Raw genomic sequence first — 9,917 nt, forward strand, 5'->3', positions numbered from 1 at the left:
TGGGACTTCCCTGGCGATCCAGTGGTTAAGACTCCATGTTTCCAATGTTCCAACACAGGAGGTGCAGGTTCTATCCCTGGTTGGGGAACTAAGATCCCGCATGACGCGAGGTGGGCCAAAAAAAAAAAAAAGAATTTTATGTCTTGAAGTAAAGTGCTAGTAGTGACTTGACAGTGATTCTGCATATTCTGTTTATTGCTAGTATCTTTATTTTTTTAACTGAAAATATGTAGATGATTTTTTAACTTTACTGCTGTTGCTGCTATGTCAGAAAGATATTGATCTCTGTGTATTGGATTGCTAACCAACCACTCAGTTTGAGTTTGTCATTAATTAGAATAGTTTTAATAAGTTGATTCCCTTGGGCTTTTCAGGCAGACAGTCAAATTGCCTGTAAAAAGAGATAACATTGTCTCCTACTTTGCAATTTGCGGCTTCGTGTTTTTTTCATCTTATTTCATTGTCTAACATTTTCAAATCAATGATTAACCATAACAGTGATTGTAGGCATTTTTCTTGTTCTTGATTTTAATGGGAGTGCCCATATTTTTTCACTGCTAAATAAATTTACCTGCTTATTTCCAATAGGTTGTTAGATTTTTAAGAAAATGACATTCTATTTCTAGTTCTAGAAGCTTTTTTTTTAATTCAGAAGTGAATATTATCAAACACCTTTTTTATATTTATCAAAAAATCATAAAGCCTTTCTACTTTGACCTATTTATTCATTCAAGAATTATAGAACAAGGACTTCCCTGGTGGTGCAGTGGTTAAAATCCACCTGCTAGTGCAGGGGAGAGGGGTTCAAGCCCTGGTCCGGGAAGATCCCACATGCCACGGAGTAACTAAGCCTGTCGGCCACAACTACTGAGCCTGCGCTCTAGAGCCCATGAGCCACAACTACTGAGCCTGCATGCTGCAACTACTGAAGCTCACACACCTAGAGACCATGCTCCGCAACAAGAGAAGCCACTGCAATGAGAAGCCCGTGCACCACAACGAAGAGTAGCTCCCGCTCGCCACAACTAGAGAAAGCCCGTGCACAGCAACGAAGACCCAATGCAGACAAAGAAAAAAAAAAAAGAATTGTAGAACAACTTAATTTATGTTAAATCATTCTTACATTCCAGCAATAAAATATACTTAGACATGGTGGATTATTACTGGAATAGACCACTAGACAATAATATTTTATTAAAGTTTTTGCATCTGTGAGACTCATATGTAGTTTAAATAGTGAGATTTGTTCCTTACGGATTTCATGACAATGATTTGTAAAATTATCTTGTGACAGCAATGTTATTGAAGACAGATTTTTGATAACTTTTAACATTTCAAGAGTTCTTTCCTGGCTTTCTATTTCTTATCGAATCCATTTGAGTTATCTGCATCTTTCTAGCAAAACATCAGTTTTCACACTTATATAGCATAAAGTTGTGTTGCTATCAATTTCTGTTTTGTAGTTCTAAATAGTTGTTGCCTTTTTTAAGCTCTGTTGTTTGGTCACTGAAGAGTCATTAAAGTTATATATTTGTTCTGAACTGTATAATCTGACAATGTAAAATGACACCCCTGTGCTCCATTCAATCCTCTTCTTCTCGATGGTGAGTCAGCATTCTATCAGGATAAAAGAGCCACTGTGAGCGTTATGAGAATGAGGGACTTATTTTAGGACCCAGGGCTGACAGGTGTGGGAGAGGCTCGGGCAGTGAAGGTCTGTGAAGGGGGAGGGAGGATCTGAGAAGCCGTTACTCACCAGCTCATCTGAAGCTGGTGGACATACGGGGGGCTTGCAGGTCTCACTTCCAAAGTGAAACCACAAAGGGCGAGCCCTTGGTGAGGGCCAGGGATACTTCTGCCTCAAGGGAGGCGCTGCCTCTGGGTCCAGCCATCTGTGCAGGTCTACAACCAACTGCCTGGTGGTGGCCTGGGGACACAGTTTCTCAGCAGGACCAGCAGTCAGGAGCTCGAGTTGGACCCAGAGCCAAAATTTAGCAACATATAAACATGATGATACATCAGGTCAAATTTGGGTTAATTACAATAGAAGGTTTAACATTTGAAATCAATCTACCTAGTTTACCACATTAGCATAGAAAGAAGAAAAAGCATATGATCATCTAGATAGATTCAGGGAAAAAAAAGCACTTTATGAGATTTAACACCCATTCATGATTATAAAAAAAAAAAAAAAACTAAACGCTTGAAAACCAGGAATATAATGAGCCATCTTTAATCTAATAAGAAACATCAACCAAAACCTTGAAGTAAACCACTTAATGATAAAATATTGAAACTCCCCCCATAAAATCAGGAATGAGAAAAGGATGTCCATTGTCACACATTCATCATTATATGGTAGGTCTTCTGTTTGTGACAAGCCAAGCAAAAAAAGGCAAATGAATTATAAAGAAATAAATAAAACTCAGTATCTGCTGAGGGCATCATTGTGTACATAGATAAGCCAAAGCAATCTACAAAGTATTGAAATTAATAATCAAATGGGGCAGAGTGACTGAAGACAAAACCAACACGCACACAAAAATCAACTGTATTGGGGCTTCCCTGGTGGCGCAGTGGTTGAGAATCCGCCTGCCAATGCAGGGGACACGGGTTCGGGCCCTGGTCTGGGAAGATCCCACATGCCGCGGAGCGGCTGGGCCCGTGAGCCACAACTACTGAGCCTGCGTGTATGGAGCCTGTGCTCCGCAACAAGAGAGGCCGCGATAGTGAGAGGTCCGCGCACCGCGATGAAGAGTGGCCCCCGCTCGCCGCAACTAGAGAAAGCCCTCGCACAGAAACGAAGACCCAACACAGCCAAAAATAAATAAATAAATAAATAAAATAAACCCAAAAGTTTAAAAAAAAAAAGAGTCTGCAGAACTGAACGTCCTTGCTCTTATACTGAGGTTTAAAAAAAAAAAAAATCAATTGTATTTCTATACACCAGCGATAAAGAAGCAGAATAAGAATTTTTAAAAATGTATCATTGACAATAACATAAAAATAAAATACCTAGGAGTAGATGTATCAGAATATGTGCAGGAATTTTACATTGAAAATGATGAAGCATTTTTGGGGGAAACTAAAGCAGACCTGTGTGAGTGGAAAGGTACATCATTTCCATAGACGGGGAAAACCAATATGCTAAGGATGCCAGTCATCTCAAATTGATCTGCGGGTTGAATCCAACCCTAAGTAAAATTCCAGCATGTCTACTATTGTGAAACTTGGCGAGCTGATTCCTAAATGCGTATGGAAATGCATAACGCTGAAGCAGCAAGAAAATCTTGACTCAGAACAAAGCTGGAGTCCTTCTCTGCTTAGTTTCTTCCTTTAACTTTCAATCTGCTAATATCAGATTTTGTGGGCATGACTCTCATGAATAGTGCTCACTTACATTTTCAGAACTTTCTGGAAGTTTTCTTTCTGATTCTGGGTTGTTACACCATTTATATTTTTTATTCTAGTTGATAAATAATTGCTTGCTTCTGTCTTCTTGTTCTTTGGATTTATCTTCTACGTCTTTGTTCTTCCTCCTTACCTTAAAATTTTTTTTTTCTTGATGGTATGGAGGAGGGGCTTTATATTTTGAAGTTAGATATCCTGACTTTTAATTCTGGAAATGGTTATATTGTTGCTTTTTAATATAAACTCATGAGCTAGCCTTCCCTAATTCTCAGAGTAAAGATCTAAATGTTACTTTTTGATTTACTTTCTGTTGCTCCATCCCACCCAATCCCCCAAGTACACACATGCACACATACACACACGGACACATGCACACCTTTGCACACACATACACATACACAAACACACACCACACTGATTTTCATCCTATCTTCTCCCGTCCATGTCTCCACATGTTAAATATAATCTGGCGTCTTATATCCACTCATTTACTTTCACCATTTTTCACTTTCTAAAACTTCTCTATTGAGAATAAACTCATTATTTACATTCCAAGAGTCCTGTGCTCACTACATCACGTCTGCAATTTTCTCGTTCTCAGGCCCCAGCTTTGGCTGTATGTCCCAACCAGCGGGAGCCCATCTTCCTGTAACTCACTTCAGTGTCCTGCACTGAGAAAGCCTGAGTATTTACTACACATTGGTAAAGTGCATTATGGGGGTGGTTTTGGCTCTTCCATTGGCTAAAAATTAAAGTGGGACCAACTTAAAATGACATGAAATAATAGAAAGAATAAATTTATGGACGCATTGTTTTTAATTTTAAAGAAAAACATTTTTAAAGAAAAATAATTACGGGGGACTTGTCCTTCCAGACATCAAACAACACTGTAAGAGTATAGTCTTCCAAGAATCTTGTATCTAGTAAATTAATAAGCAAAGTAGAGAACGCCAAAACAGACCCTGGTAGATTCGGAATCTAGGAAATGAAAAGAAGTGATATTTCAAAAACCTGAGGAAAAGATGAAATATTGGCCTTCCGCAGGAAAAAAAAGATACCAACAAAGCCCTGAGGCAGCGGGTTCTCAAACCTCAAATACTTTGATCTCAGACTTCCAGGCTCCAGAATTGTGAGAGCATGAACTTCTGCTGTTCAAGCCACCCCGTATGTGGTATTTTGCAAGGGCAGCCCCAGCTGACTAAGAGAGTGAGTCCTACCTATTATCCCACCGCTGGTCCCGGGAGCTTCAGTCCTGCCTGAATCAGACATTTGTGCAAACCACACATCTGTTTACGTGTGTACTGACTCATTAACAACTCCCTGTGAATGGGGCCTCCGCTGACTCAGCAAAGAAGGCTCTCAACAGATGACAGTTACATAGAGACGACTCATTAATTCTCCCTCAAGTATAAAGGCTCAAACCTGAAATATACAAAGAAATCCCGGTGGGTTCTTCAGTTCTCTGATTCCCAAACATGTCTCGATTGATTTTTTAAAAGATACTCAGCGAATTCAGGTGGCGTTGGCCTGCTTTACATCTGTAACGGTGATTTTCATCCTTTTTGGAAATGTTAAATGCCATGTTGCTTGATTTTTAATCACTTCCCCCAACTTGTTCAATTTTAAGCGGCCTCATAGTACTACCATGAAATGAGTTTAAATTCTTCTGAAGAGATTTCTATGACCTTCCTAAAGATAATTTCTGATAACCCCAAGTCAAAAACACAAGAATGGGGAAATTCCCTGGCAGTTCAGTGGTTAGGACTTGGCACTTTCACTGCTGTGGCCCGGGTTCGATCACTGATTGGGGAACTAAGATCCCACAAGCTGTATGGCCCCCCAAAAAAACAAAACACAGGAATGGGAAAAGGGTAAGCAACTGGGATTGGAAATTGTGACACTCAGCTGGGACTATTTATATAACCATGTTATAGAAAAATTCTTAGGTCTTTCCTGCAATCATTTTGAACCTTAGCAAACAGGCGCAGGTCATTTGTGGTTTGATCTTTACAAAATTGCTGGAGGATTCTCAAGACTGTCCAGGGGTCACCTCCTCCGAGAAGACTTCCCTGAACTTCCTGGGGTGTAGGAACATCCCTCCCCCCCTAACTCTGGAGCTCCCACAGCACCCTGAGGCTACCTTAACTCCACCATCACCACCTGGCAGCCTCCCCCTTCTGACTGTGGGTTCAGGCTTCCTGGTCCTCACATCCCCAGGGCCCACTGCAGGCCCGGCCCCAGCAGGTGCTCGATGAATATGAAGGATGGAATAATCCACCGTGAAAGGAAGAGTGACACAGGTGGGGTTTTGAGAGCAGGAATCTGCCATCCTAACTGTTGGCGCCCCTCTGGTCCGACCCCAAGTACGTGGCAGCAGGCGGAAACCCAGTAAGCCTGTGTGATTGATGACAGCCCCCCAGTGGGGATGGGGGGGTGAAGGAAGCAGAGCAGGTGCAGGCCCTGTGCCCTGTGCCCCTGGCTCTTCCCTCCGAAGCGCCCCTGCTTCTCCGGGCTGCCTGCACCACCCTTAGCTCAGCCTCTGCACAATTCCCGAAGCCTCAGATCTGCCCAGGACTGTTATAAACTCTTTTTATGAATTACTCTCCATTAAAGTTTGGTGTTATTTTAAGGACTTCCCTGGCGGTCCAGTGGTTAAGACTCTGTGCTTCCACCGTAGGGGGCATGGGTTTGATCCCTGGTTGGGGAGCTAAGATCCCGCGTGCTGTGCAGCGTGGCCAAAAAAAAAAGTAAGCTTAGTATTTTTTTTTTTTTTTTTTTTGCGTATATGTCATCTTTTCAAGATCTGAATTCTCCAGTGGAACTCTGGTGTGTCTAGGGGACATGTGTGGCTTATCTGATCCACAGGGACAGCACCCTTGTCTCTGGCTGGGCCGTTTGGAAACTCTATAGAGACAGGAGTTAACATGCGCAGGACTGAGGAGTCCCCTTATTCAACACGCAGGTGAATTTTGTCCTGTCAGGATTCAAGCGCTTTCTACCCTGTAGAAAGGATGATTCCAAATATCCGAGGGCATCAATTGGCAGATTCATCTATATATATCTATTCTGCAGATTCTCCTTTGAGCTCATTGTAACGTCTCAGTAGTTCTCTCATTAATAAAAGCCCTGAGTTAAAAAACAAAAAACAAAAAAAAGATCTGAATTCTCTAAGAAGAGTAGGACCCTTGCTTGTGAAGTTTGCTGGGATGGTTAATTTTATGTGTCAACTTGGCAAGGCCACAGTGCCCAGTTGTTTGGTCAAACATGAATCTAGGTGCTCCTGGGAAGGTATTTTGTAGGTGTCATTAACATTTACAATCAGTTGACTTGAAGTAAACATTCCTCTTGGTAATGTGGGTGGGCCTCATCCAATCAGTTGAAGGTCTTAAGAGCAAAAACTGGTTCTCCAGAGAATAAGGAAGCCTGCCTCAAGGCAGCAACACCAGCTCCTGTCTGCGTTTCTAGCCTGCCCTTCCTTCTGGCCTGCCCGATGGAGCTCAGACTTCTCAGCCCCATGATTGCATAAGCTTATTTGTTCAAATAAATCTTTTTGTATCTATTTCTCTGTGTGTGTGTGTCTGTCCGTCTGTCTGTCTATCTATCCATCCAACCATCCTAGTGGTTCTATTTCTCTGCAAAACTTTGACTGATACAGGTACATATTTTAAATATAATGCAGGTTTCCAAACAAGTGCACCTGTACAAGGCATAGACGTTCTGGTGGAGCTGTCTGGTTGACCTTCTCTCTCAATTGAATAAAATGTACTGGAAAATTGCTTTACTTTCTGCTTTTCTTATACCTCAGAAACCTGGCTGAGATTAAATCAAATTGCTAGTAGGTAACTGATGCTTCTTGGCTACATGTTATAAAAAGTTTTGACAGACAATATTAAGCTATGACTTTTAACTTTTTATTGCTTATGCATATGACATCGTGGCTACAACTTTCATTACTAAATCCTGTAGTTTTATGGGGAAAAGTAATATCCTTCCACTGTTATTGGAGAGGGGTCTGCAGACCTGGGGATAAAGTCACTCTCTGAGAGGGAATCTAGGCAGAGTCATGAAAAGCAGAGGGGACCAGCTGTGAGTAGATACTTCAGATCCAACATGCTTAAATCTGAAGCTTCAGCACTGTTCACAACAGCCAGGACACGGACACAACCTAAGTGTCCATCGACAGAGGAGTGGGTAAAGAAGATGTAGCACATATATACAGTGGAATATTACTCAGCCATAAAAAAGAATGAAATACTGCCGTTTGCAGCAACATGGGTGGACCTAGAGATTATCACATTAAGTGAAGTAAGTCAGACAGAGGAAGACAAATATCATATGATATCACTTATATGTGGAATCTAAAAAAAATGATACAAATGAACTTATTTACAAAACAGAAACAGACTCACAGACATAGAAAACAAATTTATGGTGATGAAAGGAGGAGGGGAGGGATAAATTAGGAGTTTGGGATTAGCAGATACAAACTACTACATATAAAATAGATAACAACAAGGTCCTACTGTATAGCGCAGGGAACTATATTCAATATCTTGTAATGAACTATAATGGAAATGAATCTGAAAAAATTTATATATACATACATATACATATATATGAATCACTGTGCTATACACCAGGACCTACTGTGTAGCACAGGGAACTCTACTCAATATCTTATGATAACTTATAATGGAAAAGAATCTGAAAAAGAATATATGTATAACTGAATCACTTTGCTGTACACTTGAAACATAACATTGTAAATTAACTATACTTCAAAAAAAAATCTGAAGCGCTGCTCCTCCCCAGAAAGCCCCCATTCCTTTAGCCCCCATCTTTGCTAACAATGGCACTTCCATCTTTCCAGTTGCTCAGATCAAAAACCTTGGAGTCATCCTTTCTTCCTCTCCTTCTGTTTCACTCTGGCTCTTACTTCCCTGTGCACCCAGGACCCACCCCCTTTCAGCATCCCTGCTGCGAGCACCTCAGTCCCAGCCACCATCACCTCTGCCTTGAGTTCAGCTATAACAGCCTTGTTACATACAGACTGAATCTGTGCATCCCCCCAAATTCATATGTTGAAAACCTGAGGCCCAAAGTGATCCTATTAGGAGGTGGGACCTGTGGAGATGTTTAGGTCATAAAGGCGGAGCCTTCATGAATGGGGCCAGGGCCCTTAAAAGAGGTGCCGGAGAGCTCCCTGGCCCTTTCTGCCATTGGAGGATGGGGGAAGTCTATGACACAGAAGAGGACTGTCAGCCGACCACGTTGGTACCCTGATCTCGGACTTCCAGGCTCCAGACTGTGAGCAGTAAATTTCTGCGTTTATAAGCCACCCCAGTGGTGGCATGTTCGTACAGCAGCTGGCCCAGCTCCCTCTGCCCTCCCCCCCTCCTCTCCCCAGCTCTGGAGCCTCTGGCCACGTTGGCTTCCTTGCTCTTCCCAAGCCCTCCAGGCTCCCACCTTAGATCTTTGCCCCTCCCTCCGCCCACAACCCTCCTCCATATATTCCCTTGGCTCCTTCCCTCCCCTCCTTCTCAGCCAAGCCTGCCTTGGTAGCCTTGGTCAGTACGCCCTTCTCTCCTCCGCACTCCTGATGCCCCCAATCCTGCCCTAGTCTGTCATTCTTTTCCCTACAGCACTGTGCAACTCCCAGCGTGCTGTAGAATTCACTTCTTTACTGTGTTTATTGTTTCTGTTCTGTCTTCTTCCACAAATGTGAGCTTTGTTCACTGAGGTTTGCACAGTGCCCGGAACACACACACAGTAGGTCTTCATTAACTACTGGTTGAGTGAATAAATGAAGGGTGAGTAAGAGTACTTTGTACTTGGCATGGGCCTGGGGCAAACAGGGACTGTTCCTACAACCACGTGTGATGGATTATCAAGGATGCACTGGTCAACCAGTCCAGGAGCCAACAGGAAGAAAGGATGGCTCCACGAGATGAAGAAGTTGGCACTGACCAAGGGAAAAGGAAGTTCCCTGGCAACCAGCCTCTCGAAGTCCAAGCGATGTCTCCTTGGAGAACACCTGCTCCCCTTTGCGCTTACTTCACATTCAACCAAGGAAGCTCTGACCACTAGCAGAGGCTTTTGGGTACCAGAAGGGGTGCTGGGACAGGAGGCCTAGTTATTTTGGCTGATGGACAGAAAGATCCCAAGTTGGATGTTCGTCTGTGGTGCTCTGACTGGTACATTGTCCCCATGGCTGGTCCTGCACTTCCCTTAAGTAGACCTGTGGTTGTGAAATATTGCACCCCACCCTCTGCCTGCCCAACAGCCTGTGGCCTCCTCTCCACAGTGCCCGGTGGTCAGGGAAGAACAGACACTTTGGGAGAGCAGTTCTTGAGCCCAAGGCTCTGCCACTGACCCCCTGAGCCCTTGGATCAACGAAGTACAAAGGGAAGCAACCACAGAGCCCAGCATCGGCCTGCATGCTAGGTTCCCTGCAGGAAGGGAGGACAGTCCAGTCCCCAGCTCCAGAGATTTCGAAGAGCCGTTCC

This window comes from Balaenoptera physalus, assembly GCF_965194825.1.
Source record: "Balaenoptera physalus genome assembly, chromosome: 3".
NCBI classification, from domain to species: Eukaryota; Metazoa; Chordata; class Mammalia; order Artiodactyla; family Balaenopteridae; genus Balaenoptera; species Balaenoptera physalus.